Source organism: Chiloscyllium plagiosum, unplaced genomic scaffold, assembly GCF_037043375.1.
Source record: "Chiloscyllium plagiosum isolate Xiang-an unplaced genomic scaffold, Cpla_swu_hap1 HiC_scaffold_36, whole genome shotgun sequence".
Taxonomy (NCBI): domain Eukaryota; kingdom Metazoa; phylum Chordata; class Chondrichthyes; order Orectolobiformes; family Hemiscylliidae; genus Chiloscyllium; species Chiloscyllium plagiosum.
Window position 1 is genome coordinate 22,388,469 of NW_028270174.1, and position 20,253 is coordinate 22,408,721.

The following is a 20,253-nucleotide window of genomic DNA, read 5'->3' on the forward strand; positions in this document are numbered from 1 at the left end:
TGATTTGCAGAATATTTACAGTATTTTCTATTTTTTTAACATTTGTTTTTGCTTATGTATTTTATGCTTTCAGCTAGAAAACTGTAATTAATATGTTTTCTCTATTTATGGCCTTGCCTACTTCCTGTAGACATTTCATGATTTAAGCAAAGCCCCTATACATCTCTATTTAATTTAAATATGCTATAATTAAGATACTTTTGCTCTCCTGTAAAAAGATCTTGACATTTATCGACAGTGAAATGTATCTGCAACTTCTCAAGAGTGAGGAAATTAGAGAGAAAAATTGTAATACGCATGCAACTAACCTCAATAGCATGTGAACACAACTCACCACCATAGAAGAGACAGCAATGACTCAATTAAATGGTGGAGGAGCTGTTGTCATCTGTTCTTACTGATTGTGGTCTATGTGTCAGGAAGTCAAGGATTCAGTTACCAAGGAGGGAGCCAAATCCTAGTTCTTGGAGTTAAGAGATGAGTTTGTTTGGAATTATGGTGCTGAAGGTGGACCTTCAGTAAACGAGCACGAACCTGACATCGGTATCACTATTATCTAGATATTCCAAGGATGAGCGTAGGGCCAGGGAGGTGGTATCTGCTGTGGACCTGTTGTGCTGGTAGGCAAATTGCAAAGGATCGAGGCAATCTAGTAGGCTGGAGTTGATGTGAGCCATGACTAATCTCTCAAAGCACTTCATGATTATGGAGGTCAGAGCAATCAGGTGGTAGTCATTGAGGCATGCTACATGATCTTTCTTGGCACTGGGATGCTTATGGTCTTCTTGAAGCAGGTGGGGACTAAGAAGAGGTTAAAGATGTCTGCTAAAACTCCTGTTTATACACAATTGCATTAGCAAGTAATAAATTGCAGCTCATGTAATATAGGGTGTTGGAAATGAGTCAGATAACACAAATGATGGACATTGGTCAATATAGATGCTGGAGGGACTAATTTCTTGGTGTTGCCAGATCTGCAGGTGTAGAGGTGCTTTTCCTTTGTGTTGTATGAGGATCTATGAGTTTCTTTGCTTTTATGAGTTTTTTGCAAACAAAATGAAGAATGCAGTTTAAATCTTTTTTCAGGTAAAGGCTCAGATTTAAACCATCAATTGCCTTTCTTTCATCTGCGGAGAGAATTTCTAGTTGATAAAGAGAAAGTAACTACAGCAAATGATGTCTACTTTTGCTATAATGGTAAACAGTAACATCATGACAAAACCATATATATTTTAATTAGAATTAATGTTGAATGCTGTCTTTCTAAACAAGTCATAGAATCATAAAGTCCATACAACACAGAAACATTCCCTTCAGCCCACCATGTCTATGCTGATGAACAACTACCATATTACACTAATCCCATTTACCAGCACTTGTCCCAGCATTTTAAGTGCTCATCCAGGTGCTTCTTAAATGTTGTGAGAGTACCTTCCTCCACGACCCTCTCAGGCAACAGATGTCATATTTCTATCACTCTCTGGGTGAAGATGATTTTTTTCAGGTCTTCTTTAAACCGTGTACTCCTCACCTTAAATTTGTGCCCTCTGGTCTGAGACACATTCAAAACAAATTGAAAACAATGAAACATTGAGAACTAAATGTTTGATATTAAACTGTTCAACTTTATTTTGGAGAAACAGACAGTGGTAATGCTTTCTTTTGTACATGTTGAGAATGTCAAATCAATAAGGTGTAATGATACAAAAAATCCCAGAAATTGTTGGGTTGATTAGGGACAGTCAGCATGGCTTTCTGTGTGGGAGATCATGACTCACAAACTTGATTGAGTTTTTTGAAGAGAGCGGTGGACGTGATCTATGTTGACTTCAGTAAGGTGTTTGACAAGGTTCCCCATGGGAGACTGGTTAGCAATGTTAGATCACATAGAATACAGGGACAACTAGTCATTTGGATACAGAACTGGCTCGAAGGTAGAAGGCAGAGGGTGATGTTGGAGGGTTGCTTTTCAGACTGAATGCCTGTGACCAGTGGTGTGCAACAAGGATCGCCGCTAGTCCATTACTTTTCATCATTTATATAAATGATTTTGATGTAAACATAGGAGATATAGTTAGTACGTTTGCAGACGACACCAAAATTGGAGTTGCAATCGACAGCGCAGAAGGTTACCTTAGTTTACAATGGTATCTTGACTAGATGGACCAATGGGCTGAAAAGTGGCAGATGGAGTTTAATTTAGATAATTGTGAGGTGCTGCATTTTGGAAAAACAAATCATTGCAGGACTTATGCACTTAATGGTAAGGTCCTAGGGAGTGTTGTTGAGCAAAGAGACCTTGGACTACAGGTTCATAGTTCTTTAAAAGTAGAGTCACAGGTAGATAGGATAGTTAAGAAGGCGTTTGGTATGCTTTCCTTTATTGGTCAGAGTATTGAGTACAGGAGTTGGGAGGTCATGTTGCGGCTGTACAGGACATTGGTTAGGCCACTGTTGGAATATTGTGTGCAATTCTGGGCTCCTTCCTACTGGAAGGATGTTGTGAAACCTGAAAGAGTTCAGAAAATATTTACAAGGATGTTGCTAAGGTTGGAGGGTTTGAGCTATAGAGGAAGGTTGAATAGGCTGGGACTGTTTTCCCTGGAGCGTCAGAGGCTGAGGGGTGACCTTATAGATGTTTATATAATCATGAGGGACATGGATAGGATAAATAGATAAGGTCTTTTCCCTGGGGTGGGGAGTCCAGAACTAGAGGGCATGGGTTTAGGGTGAGAGGGGAAAGATTTAAAAGGGACTTAAGGGGCAACTTTTTCACACAGAGGGTGGTGCATATATGGAGTGATCTGCCAGAGGGAGTGGTGGAGGCAGGTACAATTACAGCATTTAAAAGGCATCTGGATAGATATATGAATAGGAAGTGTTTAGAGGTATATGGGCCAAGTGCTGGCAAATGAGACTAGATTATGTTAGGATATCTGGTTGGCGTGGACGACCAAACGGTCTGTTTCTATGCTGTACATCTCTCTGATCTAACTCAGTAGGGCTGGCCACAGCTGTGGGAAGAAAGCAAAATTAATGTTTTGAGTCCAGTGACTATTCATCAGGACTGATAGCAGCTAGGAAAAGGTGGTATTTATGCTGATGACGAAGTGGAAGGAAGAGGTGAGCAGACAGGTGGAGATGGAGCTCAGAGAGAAAGACATGAAAACGACCCACAATTTTCAGTTGTCAGCCACTTCAACACACCACCATGGCCCCACACAAATATTTCTGCCACAGGCCTGCTGCAGTGTTTCAGCAATTCTCACTGCAAGTTTGAAGAACAGCATCTTATTTCAATTTGGGGACCCTGCATCTTCTAGGGCTGAGGAGCAGCATGGTGGCTCAGTGGTTAGCACTGCTGCCTTAACAGCACCAGCATCCCAGGTTCAATTCCAGCCTTGGGTGACTATCTGTGTGAAGTTTGCATATTCTCCCTGTGTCTGTGTGGGTATCCCCCCGCAGGCCAGGTGAATTGGCCATGCTAAATTGCCCATAGTGTTGGGTGCATTAATCAGAGGGAAACGGGACTGGGTGGGTTACTCTTCGGAGGATTGGTTGGGCCGAAGGGCCTGTTTCCACACTGTAGGGAATCTAATCATGGAACCTGTTCCATTCTTCCACTATTTGTACGCAATCGCACACCCAGGTCTGACATGGATCTCTATGCTCTGTGACATGATTTGTAGAGAGAGGAGGAAAACTTCTTCAAGGCAGACATCCTTGCAAGAGGATTCGCAATAGGGTCAAAATCAACGAGGTAAAAACAATGACTGCAGATGCTGGAAACCAGACTATGGATTAGAGTGGTGCTGGAAAAGCACAGCAGTTCAGGCAGCATCTGAGGAGCAGAAAAATCAACGTTTTGGGCAAAAGCCCTTCATCAGGAATACAGGCAGAGTGCCTGAAGGGTGGAGAGATAAATGAGAGGAGGGTGGGGGTGAGGAGAAAGTAGCATAGAGTAGTGGAGGTGGGGATGAAGGTGATAGGAGGGTAGGGGAAGGTAGCAAAGAGTACAATGGGTGAATGGGGGTGGAATGAAGGTGATCGAGTCTGTTTCAGGACATAGTTGAAGAGCTTCAGGGCAGAGGAAATGACCTGGGAGTTGCAGTGGGAGAGGGACTCCCTGAGATTCTTGTAGAGAGGACACGAAAAGCACAGCAGTTCAGGCAGCATCCAAGGAGCAGGAAAACCCCCACCCTCCTCTCATTTATCTCTCCACCCTTCAGGCACTCTGCCTGTATTCCTGATGAAGGGTTTTTGCCTGAAATGTTGATTTTCCTGCTGCTTGGATGCTGCCTGAACTGCTGTGCTTTTCCAGCACCACTAATCCATAATCTGGTTTCCAGCATCTGCAGTCATTGTTTTTACCTCGTTGATTTTGACCCTATTGCGAATCCTCTTGCAAGGATGTCTGCCTTGAAGAAGTTTTCCTCCTCTCTCTACAAGAATCTCGGAGTCCCTCTCCCACTGCAACTCCCAGGTCATTTCCTCTGCCCTGAAGCTCTTCAACCATGTCCTGAAACAGACTCGATCACCTTCATTCCACCCCCATTCACCCACTGTACTCTTTGCTACCTTCCCCCACCCTCCTCCCTGACCTATTACCTTTATCCCCACCTCCACTACTCTATGCTACTTTCTTCCCACCCCCACCCTCCTCTCATTTATCTCTCCACCCTTCATGCACTCTGCCTGTATTCCTGATGAAGGGCTTTTGCCTGAAACGTTGATTTTCCTGCTTCTCGGATGCTGTCTGAACTGCTGTGCTTTTCCAGCACCACTCTAATCCATAATCTGGTTTCCAGCATCTACAGTCATTGTTTTTACCTCCTTCAGCACAGACTACCCATTCTCTGCTACCTTGAGCTCTCATTGTCATTTAATCTGCTTCATTTCTCTTTTGTCCAGGCCTGGTGTCCATAATCCCCTTGTTTACTGACTCCTTTCATATCTCTCTTTCTCTCTCATTTGGTCCATTCTGCTCACCTCCAGTGCTCCCCTCCTCCCATCCTTCCCCAACGTAATACCACTTTTTCCTAGCTACTATCGGTTCTGATGAAGAGTCACCAGACTCGAAACATTAACTCTGCTTTCTTCCTACAAATTGGCCAGACCTGCTGTTTCTGTTGCAGACCTTCAGCACCTGCAGTTCTTTATTTCATTTTTGCTGTTACGAGGCAGTACCGCTTCTATTTCACCAACTTGATCTTCAAACTGTTCTCTCTGCATATGTTGACGGGGTCGGGATTTCCACTTTTCCTCGTGTTGTTAAACATTGAGAACACCGGCTCACTCTAAAGCCAGCAATTTCCCATTTAACCTGCTGCCAAATCTGAAGATCTCTCCCGACTTCAGCAAAACCAAACCTGCCTGTTTGAAGTGAAACGCAAATATTCTCTTTAATATAAGCTGAATACTCCGGTTCAGCAAATCTAGAGTTTCGAAGAAGGGTCTTAGTGGAATCGAAACATTAACTCTGTCTTGCTCTCCGCAGATGCTAGCAAGAAGTGCTGAGTTTCTCCAGCATTTTCTACGTTTATGCCGAAGCTAAAAATCATGCAACAGCAGGTTACTGTTCAACAGGTTTATTTGGAAGTACAAACTTTTGGAGTTATGCTTCTTCAGGTAGATATGATTTGGAGGAGCTGGTATTGGACTGGGGTGGATAAAGTTAAAAATCACACAAAACCAGGTTATAGTCCTATAACCTGGCGTTGTGATTTTTAACCTTCTTCATGTAGCTAGTGCAGCAGGATCATAGGTCACAGAATTTATAGCAAAAGGTCATAGTGTCATACAACTGATGCCATATATTGTACAAACCTAGATTGCTGTAAAGTCTTTCACCTTTTAGAATGGGTTGCAGGTTTTGACTCATTAATACGTAAATCTCTTTCAAGTCACAGTCCCCAGATAACTTAGCTCAGACAATGCATTAAAGATGTGATATTAAAATCTGTATGTATTCCAATTTTGAGTCAAACTGGTTATATTTCCCAAGAAGGAATTTTATAAAATGTCACATGGATTAATTGCCTACAGATTGTGTTTTTTGAACAAAATAGAATGTATCTACAAACACAATTCTGCAAATGCAAATTCATGCCATAGACTTCTGTGTGTGTGCATGCAGGTGAGAGAGAGAGTGTGTATATATATATATATGTTTGTGTGTGTGTGTGTGTGTGAGAGAGAGGGAGAGTGTGTGCACGCACATGTGCTTGATAGTGTGTGTGACTGTGAGTGTGATGCATTACATACCTATGACAGGGTGTGTGCATGAGTGTGGGGGGAGTGTGTGTGTATCCTGAGAGACAGTGTGTGTGAGAGAGGGTCTACACGAGTATGTTAGAGTGTGTATGTTTGTGTGTGTGTGTGAGAGAGAGAGTGCAAGGTTTGTAGCTCAGGTTGAGGTAAACACATAGATCTAGATATCATCTATCAACCCCTCAGAAAACGAACAGGAAATTACATCACTACAAATCCCAAGGACCCCATCCAGGACAAACATATAAATACAAAGCAGGAGACAACAGCTTCGCTTCACTTGGAGGTCGCCACTGATGATGTTACCTAGCCAGGTAATGAAACATCTGGATATCAAACCTACAGCTCATTGAGCAAACCTACACCCTAGAGAGAGAGTGTATAAGTGTTATGGGGTCACTTGTGGTGTGACATGAATCCAAGATCCTGATTGAGGCCATCCTCATGGGTACCGAGCTTGGCTATCAGTCTATGCTCGACCACTCTGCATTGTTGCGTATCCCGAAGTCTGCCTTGGAGGACGGTAACCCCAAGATCAGGGACATTCAGGTCTTCCAGGTTGAGGCCATCCTGGATCTTGGGTTCATGTCACACTACAGGTGACCCCACAATGTTTAAACACGCGCTCTCTCTCTCTCTCTCACACACACACACGCAGACTCTCAGGCACACACACACTCCCCCCACATTGCACACCCCCTCACAGGCATACACTCCATCACACTCATGAACACACTCTATCAAACATGCACACATGCTCTCATATGCACACACACAAGCATTCACACTGTCTCCTTCTCTCCCACACACACTCTCACTCTGTCTCCCTCACATGCATGCACACACACATACAAGTCTGAGGTGGATTGCATTCGCAGAATTGTATTTGCAGATAACATTCGATTTTGTTCAAAAAACACACAATCTGAAAGCAGTGAATCCATGTGATATTTTATAAATTCCCTCTTTGGAAACAGAACCAGTCTGACTCTAGATTGGAATACATAGACTCTAAGGTCACACCTTTAATGCACTGTCTGAGCTGAGATGTCACTTTTTAAAATAAAACCTTAAGTTATCTAGGGAATGTGACTTGAAAGAAGTTCTGAGATTTACATATTAATGAATCGAAACCTGCAATCCATTCCAGAAGATGAAAGACTTGATTGCAATCTAGGTTTGTTCAATATATCACATCAGTTGTACAACACAATGCTCTTTTGTTATAAATTCTGTGTCCTATGATCCTGCTCCACTAGCTACCTGATGAAGGAGCAGCGCTCAAAAAGCTAGTGCTTCCAAGTAAACCTGTTGGACTATAACCTGGTGTTGCGTGATTTTTAACTGTATCCACCCCAGTCCAACACCGGCACCGCCACATTATGTTTATGCCAACATTTCCTCTTCCCTCATCCGATGCAATACAATACCTGTATTTCCCTCCTTCTCAACAATGTCACGTCCTCCAACTTAACCTGGACAGTACTGCCAGTGACAGTGAAAAAAACCCACATTACCGTCATTGCTCTTCTTTCATACACAGCACATTTTCTGGCCACAAATTCGTACTTCACGATTTTTTCTAACATTTTGCGAGATTTGCACAGAATGTAATCCTTACTGACTATGCCTTTCAACATGCAGGAAAGCTAGGGCACTGAACAATTAAACTCCTGATCTCACTTAGCGTTTGGTGAAAAGCAATTAATGTTGAAAAATGCATTGTGAATGGCATTAATGCAAATTTCTTCGTTTGTACTTAGTATAAACGGAACTGTTTCATTTTAAAATCACCCTCCTTCCTGAGTGTATTTTTGAAATTCGTTCGTTAAACAAGGCATCGAGCTTTAGAATTTTGTTTGGGAAAACGAAAGCAAGGTTGCAAAGGAGACTTACAGTAATGCTGTTGACAAGACATGAGACTGCTCCCTCGTCTGGCAGCAAGTGTGGACTAACAGAAAGCGAAGACAAAATCCTTCCTTCACCCAACCAACTCCACCATAAGGACCAACGTCAGTCAGTGCATATGTGAAAGAGGGAGCGAGAAAGAGAGATAGAGGGAGCCACAATCTGCTACTGCAGCTGCTTCAACTCCACATTCAAAAAAAATCTTCATTTCCATCCAGTCTCACCTCAACAGACCAGCTTTAAAGCAAAAAAAAACAAATACAAACACACACAAAAATATTACAGCAGGTACTGTCCTCTTTCAATACTTTTTAAGCGTTTTGGGCTCGTTATGGGGGGGGGGGGTTGTAAATAATTGTGAAGGAAAGGAAAGCAGGACGATGGGGAGTACAGTACGGAGGAAAGAGGAAGCAAAGGAGGAGATCTGGCGATTTAAAAAAATCGTCAAGCTTTTGATGTCTTTTCCGTTGTTGGCCGAGTTTGGCCTGCAAAGGGGTTTTTTTTAGTTCAGCAATTTGATTCCGAAGGTCGCTGATGATGGAAATAATATAGTACGTCATTAATATGGCGCCAAAAGCTTGTGTGTGATATGAGTGAGAGCGCAATGGGGGGTGGAGAACAGAGCGGGGAAACGGCATGGGGTGTGTTTGGGGGGGTGGGGAAGAAGCGAGGTTTTTCTTTGCAAAAGTTGAGGGGCGGCTGCAGTGTTGAATATGCATCAGGATTTCTATTTAAGCATTGCCAGCGGTGTTATTTTGTATCCTGCCTGTGGGCTTTAATAATTTGTAGCAGGTTTTCATTGGCAGTGCGCAGCGATGGCATATGGGGTGTTGTGCCGAGTTGTTCGGGGAGTCCCGGCTGGGTTCTCCCTCAATGTATCCATTAGTTGCTCTCTCTGTGTATCCATTAGTTGGGATACAGTGTATCCTTTTGCAGCCGCTGTTGCAGAGCGGCGTGGAACGTGACGCGGATAGAACGCTGGGTCCGGCTCGCGGATCCGGGCCAGCGGCTCGTGCTCACTCGCGCCGCGCAAACCTCAAGCGGAGCAAGCTTTCTCTTCCCTGGCTTTCTCCCTCCAGCGACAGGGGAGCGATAGTTATTTTAAGCACCGCATTATTTAAATTGCAAAAGGACATGGATTCTTAGCGGAAGCATAATCTCATCATCGGTCTAATATAGTGGGTGGGAAGAGTCTCAAACAAGTGTCCCGGCGTTTTTCGGTTGGTAGGGGAGGTGAACTGAGGATAGGGAGGGAAAGGGATGAGGACTTGACCTTTTAACATACATTGCGCAGATTAGAGGCACGAGGAGGGCAGCGGGAGAAAGCGTACTGTAAGGTGCACCGGCTGAGCGACTTTAGCACACCGCCTTCCAAGTCCTTGCTCTTTAAAAGGACTTTTTCTTCTGCCTCTCAAATGTCAGTTTTGTGTGTGAACGTGTGCACTCCGGCTTCAAGTTTCTCTCCCGCGCACACGCGGTTACTATTGTTTACATGAACCATAACCTCACTCCCCATCGTTTTTTTCCAAATCCTCTTAGCATAATTTTAGAACTGTAAAATTATGAATGGGGTTTTGTTTCTTTGAATTTCTGCCATTTCTATGAGGGGGTAAAAGAATGTGCGTGGACTTCAGGAATGCTTTAGTGCAAGCACAGCTGCTGCCATTCGCTACATAGTTAGTTGAAGGAGAATGAGGCAAAGTTAGTTATGCTAGGATCCATCTTCTGATAGTTTTGGTCTTCTGTTAAAGAATATTTAAAGACTTTGCTGAGGTAAAGAAAACATTAACGTTATTTGAGAAACATAGAACAAGCTTCATCTTGCCATGAGGCTGCAAGAGTGTATAAGATCAGTGATATTAGATCATGTGAAACTTGTGCACTTTGTCCCATAGTACTGCATGGATTCTCGGTCTTTCCATGAAGAGTTGACATGAAGCTAAACTATTTTGGAGTGAGTTGAATGATACCTCAGAAGTCCAAGTTAAACGTTATCGTTCTTCTTCACTCTTCGCTCTTACCCTCCTCAGTCAGCTTCTCCATTGGCTTGAGGGTAAGCTTGTAGTTTAGGTATATCCATAGGATGCTGTGAACTCTTTACAGTACTCAGTGGCAATCTGTGGCCACTGGGATTTCATATGTTGCAAAGATCTCATTGAGCGATGTAATTATTGGACAGTGTGTGCTCTGCAGTTCCTTGATTTCCATCTATTCGATCATTGTACCTGTATTCCAAGGGGTCCATCCCATGACGTTCCTATGGTAATATCAATGGTACTCCTGTCTCCTGCCAATAAATGATACAAGTAATACAGCCTGATATAATCTCTTCCAATAATTTATGACTTGGCCACCAAAAGAATATGTTGCTTTGGCTTGATGTTTTCTGATACTCCGATGTCCTCTGTACAGTTGGTGATATTCAGAGGACTCTCAATAAGTGACCTCTCGTTATAAGAAGTAAACATTCACCGCACTGAACTCATGATACTGTCTGAGAATGCGTTGGCACAGTATTGTCTGACCTGAACATACTCTTTATTAGATTTCTGTCCATCTCTGATTTCATTTAGCTGCTGAATTATTGCTGGAAGTTTCTTTGATGTAAAAGATTCCACCACTTTAACGAAAATTACATCACCTTATTCAGGCCTGGCCATGAGAATATGTGACAAAGCATCTGCTGTTTTCCTAGAACATACCCTGAGTTTGCATCAAATCATATTATCTTCAATCTGAATCATTGTACTTATGATGGTACTTTTGTCAACTCCTTGCAATGTTAAGGGTTTTTGGTCATCTCCATCTTGAATTAAAGACCAATAACATAATCTGCTGAACTTTCACAAGTTTGTGTAGCATCTAATCAGTCTTTCCTTATCACTGTTCAGGGTCTGTCATGTGTAATAAATTGATCTACACTTTCCATTCATCTTTATCTGAAAGAGTACACCTCCCATTTCTGTAGAAAATTGATTTGCAGCAATTATGATGGATAGTCTTGTGTCATATTGAGCTAAAATATTGGGTGATGTCAACATCTGAGTTTCTCCAAAGGACCTATGTTGTGCTTCTTCCTAGCAGTTTGTATTATAGAGTCATAGAGATATACAGCACAGAAACAGGCCTTTCTGTCCAACTCGTCCACGCCGACCAGATATCCGAAACTAATCTAGTCCCATTTGCCAGCACTTGGCCCATATTCCTCTAAACCCTTCCTATTCATATACCCATCCAAATGCCTTTTAAATGCTGTAATTGTACCAGCCTCCACCACTTCCTCTGGCAGTTTATTCCATACACTCATCACCCGCTGTGTGAAAACGTTGCCCCTTAGTTCCCTTTTATATCTTTCCCCTCTCACCCTAAACCAATGTCCTCCAGTTAAGGACTCCCACACCCCAGGGAAAACAACTTGTCTGTTTATCCTATCCATGCCCCTCATGATTTTACAAACCTCTATAATGTCACCACTCAGCCTCTAACGCCCTAGGGAAAATAGCGCCAGCCTATTCAGCCTCTCCTGATAGCTCAAACCTTCCAACCTTGGCAACATCCTTGTAAGTCCTTTCTGAACCCTTTCAAGTTTCACAACATCCTTCTGATAGGAAGGAGACCAGAATTGCATGCAATATTCCAAAAGTAACCTAACAAGTGTACTATGCAACTGCAACATGACCTCCCAACTCTTGTATTCAAAGCTCTGACCAATAAAGGAAAGCATACCAATGCCTTCTTCACTATCGTATCTTCCTGTGACACTATTTTCAAAGAACTATGAACCTGTACTCCAAGGTCTCTTTGCTCAACAACACTCCCTAGGACCTTACCATTAAGTATATAAGTCCTGCTATGATTTGTTTTTCCAAAATGCAGCACCTTGCATTTACCTAAATTAAACTCCATCTGCCACTCCTCAGCCCATTGGTCCATCTAATCAAGGTCCTGTTGTAATCTGAGGTAACCTTCTGCACTGTCCATTGCAACTCCAATTTTGGTATCATCTGCAAATGGACTAACTATATCTCTTATGTTTACATCACAATCATTTATATAAATGATGAAAAGTAGTGGACCCAGCACTGATCGTTGTGGCACTCCACTAGTCACAGGCCTCCAGTCTGAAAAGCAATCCTCCACCACCAATCTCTGGCTTCTATGTTTGAGCCAGTTCTGTATCCAAATGGCTAGTTCTCCCTGTATTCCATGTGATCTAACATGACTAACCAGTCTACCATGGGGAACCTTGTCAAACGCCTTACTGAAGTCCATATAGTTCACTTTCACCGTTCTGCCCTCATCAATCCTCTTTGTTACTTCTTTAAAAAAATTCAATCAAGTTTGTGAGTCATGCTTTTCCATGCACAAAGCCATGCTGAGTATCCCTAATCAGACTGTGCCTTTCCAAATACATTTACATCCTGTCCCTTAGGATTCTCTCCAACAACCTGCCCACCACCAATGTCTGGCTCACTGGTCTATAGTTCCCTGGCTTTTCCTTACCAAATTCCTAAATAGTGGCACCACGTTAGCCAACCTCCAGTCTTCCGACAACTCACCTGTGACTATCGATGATACAAATATCTCAGCAACGGGCCCAGCAATCACTTGCTTAGCTTCCCACAGAGTTCTCAGGTACACTTGATCAGGTCCCTGGAGATTTATCCACTTCTGTACGTTTCAAGACATCCAGCACCACCTCCTCTTTAATATGGACATTTTTCAAGATGTCATAATTTATTTCCCCACATTCTATATCTTCCATGTTCTTCTTCACAGTATATACTGATGCAAAATACTCATTTAATATCTCCCGTATCTCCTGCGGCTTCAAACAAAGGCTATCTTGCTGATCTTTGAGGGGCCCTATTCTCCCCCTAGTTACCCTTTTCTCCTTAATGTATCGCTGCATTCTAATAGCTGACATTATGGCTCATTGATGACTTGGTTTATCAATCCCACAAATATCTGGAGTTCAGTCAAGATATGAGGAGGTGGAATGTCCTTGATTGCTCTCATCTTCTTTGTCAACTCTGACACTGGATGCATCCACATTAGGCCAAAGGAGCTTGATCATCATTGCATTCCTGTAAACACTGATGCATAGTTCACACTCCACTCCAGTGTCATGTTCTGAGTAGACCCATGGATCAGGATATATAACTCCCTCCAGTCTTCAATAGACACTTGCCGTGGTCCCTGAAAGATTTCTAATGCTGATGTGATGTTGAAGGCTCATCTGTTGAAACAAAATCTCCCAAACTATGCAATGAAGAGTTTGAACAACTTAGACTCTTCATCACGAGGTAATTACCAAAAACAAACTTGGTACCCATTTTCATGAAGATTTAACATTTTCATAATTATTCTATGTCTTGACCACAAATGATTATATGAGCTTTGTGCTCACCTGCTTTGCATTAGATTTGAGCAGGTTCTGGTAGGTCTGTTGGGTTTTGCTACTGCAGCTGCCCTCAAGCATCAGCTTTTTGGTCCTTTTACAGGTGCATGAACCCCCTGTTTCCTTCTTTACCTTTGGCAAGAGTCAATTTGTAACATTTCTGGGGAAAAAAAAGACACACCGGCTTTGTTTTAGAAAACAGAGAAATGTGTGTATGTTGTCTCCAGCTTTGAGTCAATGAACAACTGTGGCAATTCACCTCTGAAATTTTTTGACTCATTTTCTTGGCTTTCCAGTTCCTTTATTCTGCAGATGAGGTGTATGCTTAAGCTCTGTGCTTTCTCTATTTATATTGAAAGGTTGAATTCTGTTGTTGTGTGACCTTGACTTCCATATCTCCTGGCCCATTTTGGTTTGAAATCACTGAAGAGAACTTTTCTCCAACTGTGGTTCACTTTCCGGAAAAAACCTAAACTCCATACACGTGTCTAAGTTAAAGTATGTCTTGTTTCTTCTGTAGCTTCTGCTTGGTCTCTAAATCTTTCTCAGGAAAGGGGTCTCCATATCAGTGATGTCCTCTATTTCATGGATCTCAAGATCTTTTGAGGTCTTCTCTTTCTACTTATACTGTACCAGCCTCTTGCTGAGAGAGAGAGCTTCATGGAATCATGGATTCCCTGTAGTGCAGATAGAGTCCTTTCAGCCCATCGAGTCTGTACCAACCTTCCAAAAAGCAGCCCATTCTATTTTCCGTAACTCCCCCATTAACCAAGGCTAATCCACCTAGCCATCACAATCCTGGACACTAAGCAACTCACACTATGGGCAATTTAGCATGGCCAATCCACCTAACCTGCACACCTTTGGCCTGGCTGTGAAACTCTGAAGTTATCTTTCTTGTAAAAATGATGTTAAAAATCACACAACACCAGGTTATAGTCCAACAGGTTTATTTGGAAGCACTAGCCTTTGGAGCGCTGCTCCTTCATCAGGTGGTTGTGGAGTATAAGATTGTAAGACACAGAATTTACAGCAGAGGTTTACAGTGTGACAGTTTACTTTTGCTGTAAATTCTGTCTTACGATCTTAAACTCCACAACCACCTGATGAAGGAGCAGCGCTCTGAAAGCTAGTGCTTCCAAATAAACCTGTTGGACTATAACCTGGTGTTGTGTGATTTTTAACTTTGTCCACCCCAGTCCAACACCATCATCTCCAAATCATGTAAAAATGATGTTCATCCTCTTTGGCCAGTCACTACTCACCTGTGTTTTTACTCAGCGACAGTTAGCCGGGGTAATTTCTTCCTCTTTGCTTTTGTGCTGAACATCTCGTTAAAAACAGCCAACTTGTTGAAGTGTGATACTCCATGTTACCCTGATCATTTATCGATTTTTACATCTTGACCTCACCTTGTCTGCTTGATTGAATGACTTCTGTTAAATTTATATAATCTCTTAACTACAAGTGGTCAGACAATGTTTCATCTGAGAATCCAACAGCAAACACTTGGCGGTATGGTGGCTCAGTGGTTAGCGCTGCTGTCTCAGCGCTAGGGACCTGGGTTCGATTCCCACCTTGTGCCACTGTCCGTGTGGAGTTTGCATATTCTCCCTGTGTCTGCGTGGGTTTCCCCTGGGTGCTCCGGTTTCCTCCCATAGTCCAAAGATGTGTAGATCAGATGAATTGGCCATGCTAAATTGCCTATAGTGTGAGGTGCATTAGTCAGAGGGAAATGTAGGGGAATTGGTCTGGGTGGGTTACTCTTCAGAGGGTTGCGTGTGGACTTGTTGGGCTGAAATAGCCTGTTTTCACACTGTAGGATAGTGTGAAATCTGACCTGATACATTCTTTTAAGCTGTCACAATCTCTGTTTGCATGTCTGAACAGTAGTTTGTCAAATTACCGATATGTTCCTCTTTTCGCAGTGTATGATTATTAAATTTGGACTGCTAGGCAATGCTATGGTATCACATTATAGTTACTATTTTTTAAACCTCCTTATAGCATTTGAATCTCCACATGCTTGTTTGGTTAAGATACTGTCTTCACAGCTCCTGTTGCAAACAGTAGGACACTGACCTACTCACTGCTTGTCTTCATAGTCAGGTCAGATGCTGTGCAATATTTCTGAAACCTTTGCCAGTTTCATCACACTTATGCACGATTGGAACCGGCAAACTGCTTTACTTATTTTTGGTTATGAAAGAAATCCTACCATATTTGATCCTACACTTGCTGCTACCAGGTAATATTTTCAGTGTTATTGTGCCGCTAAAGGATACTTGGAGAATGCTGAGGTAAAGAGACGATTAAAATTAATTTCAGAAACATTTTACTATGTCTTTGTCTTGCCATGAGGCTGCAAGAAAGGGCAAGATCATGTGATATTGCATCACTTGCTGAGATTATGCTGTTTCTCATTGGTGTATCGCAGTTAACCATGATATTTACAGTGCAAAGTGGGAGAGATGACAAGGAGGCGTGTCCACTGTAGTTTGAATGTTATGGGGATCGAGGGGGAGCATCAAGAATTAAGACTATTTTCTAACATAGAGCAAAATGCCTAAGGTGTATTGGCAAAGGACTTCATATGAGCATATGAATTGTTGGCTGTTTAAAATGACCCCCTTCCCATTTTATTTCAAATCATCTTAATATAATTTGAGAACTGTAAAGTTATGAATGGGGTTCTTTTGTCTCAAGTTAGCAGTTTCTATCTTCATTTTTTTTTGAGAGGAGGAAATAAAAGGCTGTGTGCATTTCAGGAATACTTCAACGCAAACATGGCTGCTGCCATTCACAACACAGTAGACAAACAGGAGGCTGGAAGAACGCAGCAAGCCAGGCAGCATCAGGAGGTGGAGAAGTTGATATTTTGGGTATAACCCTTTTTCAGGACCAGAAGTGGAGGGAGCTGCAGACAAGGTGGGATGTGGGTGGGGAGAGTGGTGGAATTGTGAGGTAATGATAGGTTAATACAGGTGGTGGGTACAATCTGATTGGTTGATGGGAGGAATGACTCTGGTTGGTTGCTGGAAAGAAGGTTTGGAGGAATGAATCTGGTTGGTTGCTGGAAGGGAAGGGAGGAGGTGGAACTGGAAAGGGAGTTAGGGGATGGGTGGGAAGGTTATTTGAAATTGGAGAACTTAATGTAGAGTTCACAATGCAACCAGTTTTAAAATTGAGGCAAATGTTATGTTGGAATCCACCTTTACAACTGGGGCCTAACTGCATTCGCAGTAATGTATTTGTATAGCTAAGTTTATTGACTTTGCTTATCTTTGGCAAACAACTGCATTTGGGAGGGAGGGCTCACTCCTGATCTTGTCGAGGCTTTGGCAATCTCATTTCTTAAGGTTTATTTTGGTTGAAAGGTTTATTGACTTGATGTTTTTGAGAAATCGAGTACACACGTTAGTCTATCAATGCATCTAGGCAAAGCTGATTTTATTACCTCTGGTAGACCAATCTTAATGTTATGTACTTTGTGACTTTTTGATCGGGTTGGGGGTGCATGTGTGTAATCATTTCTGTTCCAAAGTATCATCTTGCTTCAGTGAGGCAGATGCTGATAGCAGATGTGAGTAGGAGCTAATGACATTTCAGTGTATTGAAATGTAGGCCTTATGAGGCTGTTGCTCAATAAAATAAAGTTTTGGCAAATACTGCTTTATCTGAATCAAATATATTCAGTGATTGTAGTGCAGAAAATTTCCTGCACAGGGCTTCTAATTCATCACTAACACTTCCAGTTTTTGGTTTGTTAAAGACTTGTTTGTGTCAGTACGTTTTCATGGAGGAGAAAGTGAGGACTGCAGATGCTGGAGATCAGAGCTTAATGTGTTGCTGGAAAAGCACAGCAGGTCAGGCAGCATCAAAGGAACAGGAAAATCGACGTTTCGGGCATCAGCCCTTCTTAAGCTCAATAATTTTTCAGTCAACTTTTACTAGTTTGTTTGGACTCTGTTGAATTCATGTTAGCTCTCTTGTGGATCAATGCCCATCCCTCCCCACTTCCCCTGCTCTGCCTATAGCTGCAAGTCTTTAGTTTCATTCAGTGTCTATCCATTCTAAAATCATTGCTCATCATTGAACTGTCCACTTTTTACAAAGTCTTTATTTTAAAGGGAGAAAATGGGGAGCAAACATAAGGAACAAACTTTTAAAATTGCTTCGGATTTTGGTTCTGCCTTTTGTGGAAACCTATATAGTTGCCCTAGAGGGGCAAAATAGATTGGGATTTATATTTTGTGGGGAGAGTTTTCTTGGAGTAGTTGTAATCAATTGCATAAACATAATTACAGCTGCTTCTTTTAAAATTTACACGGCAGAAATTCAGTACTACATTAGAATTAGCTGAAAATTATTTTAATCCTTGGCTTCAAAAAAACCCTAAAGGACAGAACCATTCAGAACTTGCTGAATGCCACCTGCTAATGTCTTGCTACGTGGGCATCAGTGATGCATTTTTTTTGTATCAGCTAAAGAAGTATGATTTGTAACGGTCTTGTGGTGCAGTGGTAGAGTACAAAGTTCTGGTTTCGAGTCCAGGTCCAAAACCTGATGGCTACAGAAGGTGTACTCATAATGTGGCCAAACAGGTTGTCTATCAGCCACTAAAATCCTTCCCATGTGCCTGATGGCAGGACAGTAGAACAGGTGAGTTTCTTGATCTGTCACACTGCAGGAGGCAACAATTTCTTTCCAAAGATATACTTTATACGTAAACTTGTTTAAAGAAAATTACGCAACATTTCAATTGGACCGTTAGAGCTTTTGCAAGAAAATTCAACTTGTCCCAGAAGGCAGTGGTAAACTATTGAGTACCTTTCTCAACATAATCAAGGACGAACTATAAATTCAGTGAACAGCCATGATGCCAATGTCCTCTGCAGATATGGTATTTGCAGGAGGAGAGAGAGAGAGAGAGAGAGAATTTGATTTGTTATTATCAGAGTAAGCATCAGTTTGGTTTCAAAATAATTTAACATTCATTTAGTATCGTAAATTAGAATGCAGCAGTACCATATCACAGCTTTAAAGGGGGTAAACTTGTATAGTGAGTGATGATGTTTAGAATGTACTTACTGAAGTTGGCAATTTGAAGCCTTTGAAGCCAAGTTACAAATTGCAGCATGCTATCTGTTTATGTACATGTTGGGGATGTTATGGCTCTTAAGATTTTTCTTTGTCAAAACAATGCAATTCCTCTCTTGGTTCAGATTTTTTGAATGAGTTCACTGCATTTCTCTTTTGGTCTGCCTGTCGTCTTTTTCTCTTCAAGCCAGCATCAGGCATGTACTTTCACTGTTAGGTACTTTTTCCTAGCTTATCATTGACTCAAGTGTGCAATTACACTTGAATACAGTACTATAAAATGTTTCCATAACTGCTTTACAAATCCGCATTATCCACTTCAGCATTTCATCCAATGTTCTTTATTTGCCTCAACAGTTACCTGGTACTCTGCTATGCTTTTTTTTGCTTTAGAATTTAAATGAAATACCAAAATTAAAGCTTACACAATTTCTTATTCTTCTTTAAGGTTAGGAGTTTAACATGGTGTTGTTCAGAGATTTCCTTAAAGAAAGTATTGCTTATGAGATTAAGCAAAGAACTGTTCTTTAAATAACTGGCTAAACAAAGTCTTGCCATCTAGGGTCTGAAAATTGATAATTAAGTTCCAATTAAAATTGCATGTTCAGTTTAAATTTTAGTTTTTTTATCTGACTTTTGTTTAAGTATTTTGTATGCCCTGCATTGATTAAAAGTCAACAAGCTACTGTGAATGTTATTGTTAACAGAAGTGATCCAAGCCCGAATATTATTTTTCCGTGAGATAAGAAGGAAACTGTCGTTTGTTTGATTTGTACCACTTCAGTCATTATCATGTCAGGTTCAAGGTCAGTTCAAGCACCAGTTTGCCATTGGACATGAAAATCATGTAAAGAAATTAACCCCGTAGTGCTGGATTTGCCACAGAGTTTCCGAAATAATTGCACCTTGTGTTGTAGAGATGAGATCTATGTTGATTAATTTTGTTAACTGCAGTGTCTCTGAAATAACTGGAGGTGGCCAATTCAGGACTGCCATCCCTTTGGCAATTAACACACGTTTGTTCTGCGGTGTTTTCATTCTGTGGAGGTTTGATCTTGTTGTTGCGCTGGGATCTGTTTGTTGAGTGGGCTCCATTCCCACAGCAGTCAAAAACTACTTGAATTCTGTCATTTGTGTATCATGAGGAACAGTTATATTGAGGCAGTTGTTGTCAGATGTGGCTTGAACGCGTTCACCTGTGTCTGTTTTACTGTTATTTAAATAGGAGAAAGTGAGGACTGCAGATGCTGGAGATCAGAGTCAAGAATGTGTTGCTGGAAAAGCATAACAGGTCAGGCAGCATCCGAGGAATAGAAGAAGGGCTTGTGCCTGAAACATCGATTCTTCTGCTCCTCAGATGTTGTCTGACCTGCTGTGCTTTTCCAGCAACACACTCTTGACTCTGTTATTTAAATAGCTTGATATTTCATGCTTCTGTAAACTTTATCTTTACTGTACACTGATAGCTGCATGAGAATATGAAAAAGAACACCTTAGCTAAGTTTGAAATCTGAAGGAAATGGTATTGAATGGTTAGCCTCCAGTGATTGTAACTCTTTAAGTCACTAATGTTT

At 41.7% G+C, this 20,253-nt stretch overlaps 1 protein-coding gene and 1 long non-coding RNA gene across 4 annotated transcripts in view; one reads left to right on the forward strand and one right to left on the reverse strand.

The window, feature by feature from the left end:
- LOC122539403 (uncharacterized) overlaps positions 1-8,260 on the reverse strand; it is a 44,591-nt gene extending 36,331 nt beyond the window's left edge. Inside the window, exon 1 of the long non-coding RNA XR_006309071.2 lies at positions 8,167-8,260. This is a non-coding gene — a long non-coding RNA (uncharacterized LOC122539403). The remainder of the gene's footprint in view (positions 1-8,166) is intronic.
- jade1 (jade family PHD finger 1) overlaps positions 1-20,253 on the forward strand; it is a 236,705-nt gene that overhangs the window by 86,095 nt on the left and 130,357 nt on the right. The window contains exon 1 of one of the 3 annotated variants that reach the window (XM_043674201.2): positions 8,177-8,466. The exons of 1 other annotated variant lie outside the window; for it this stretch is intronic. The gene's annotated coding sequence lies outside the window, so the exon portion shown is untranslated. Of the gene's footprint in view, positions 1-8,176; positions 8,467-10,195; positions 10,232-20,253 lie in introns of those variants that run through there. One more of the 3 variants, XM_087980045.1, reaches the window with a different exon arrangement.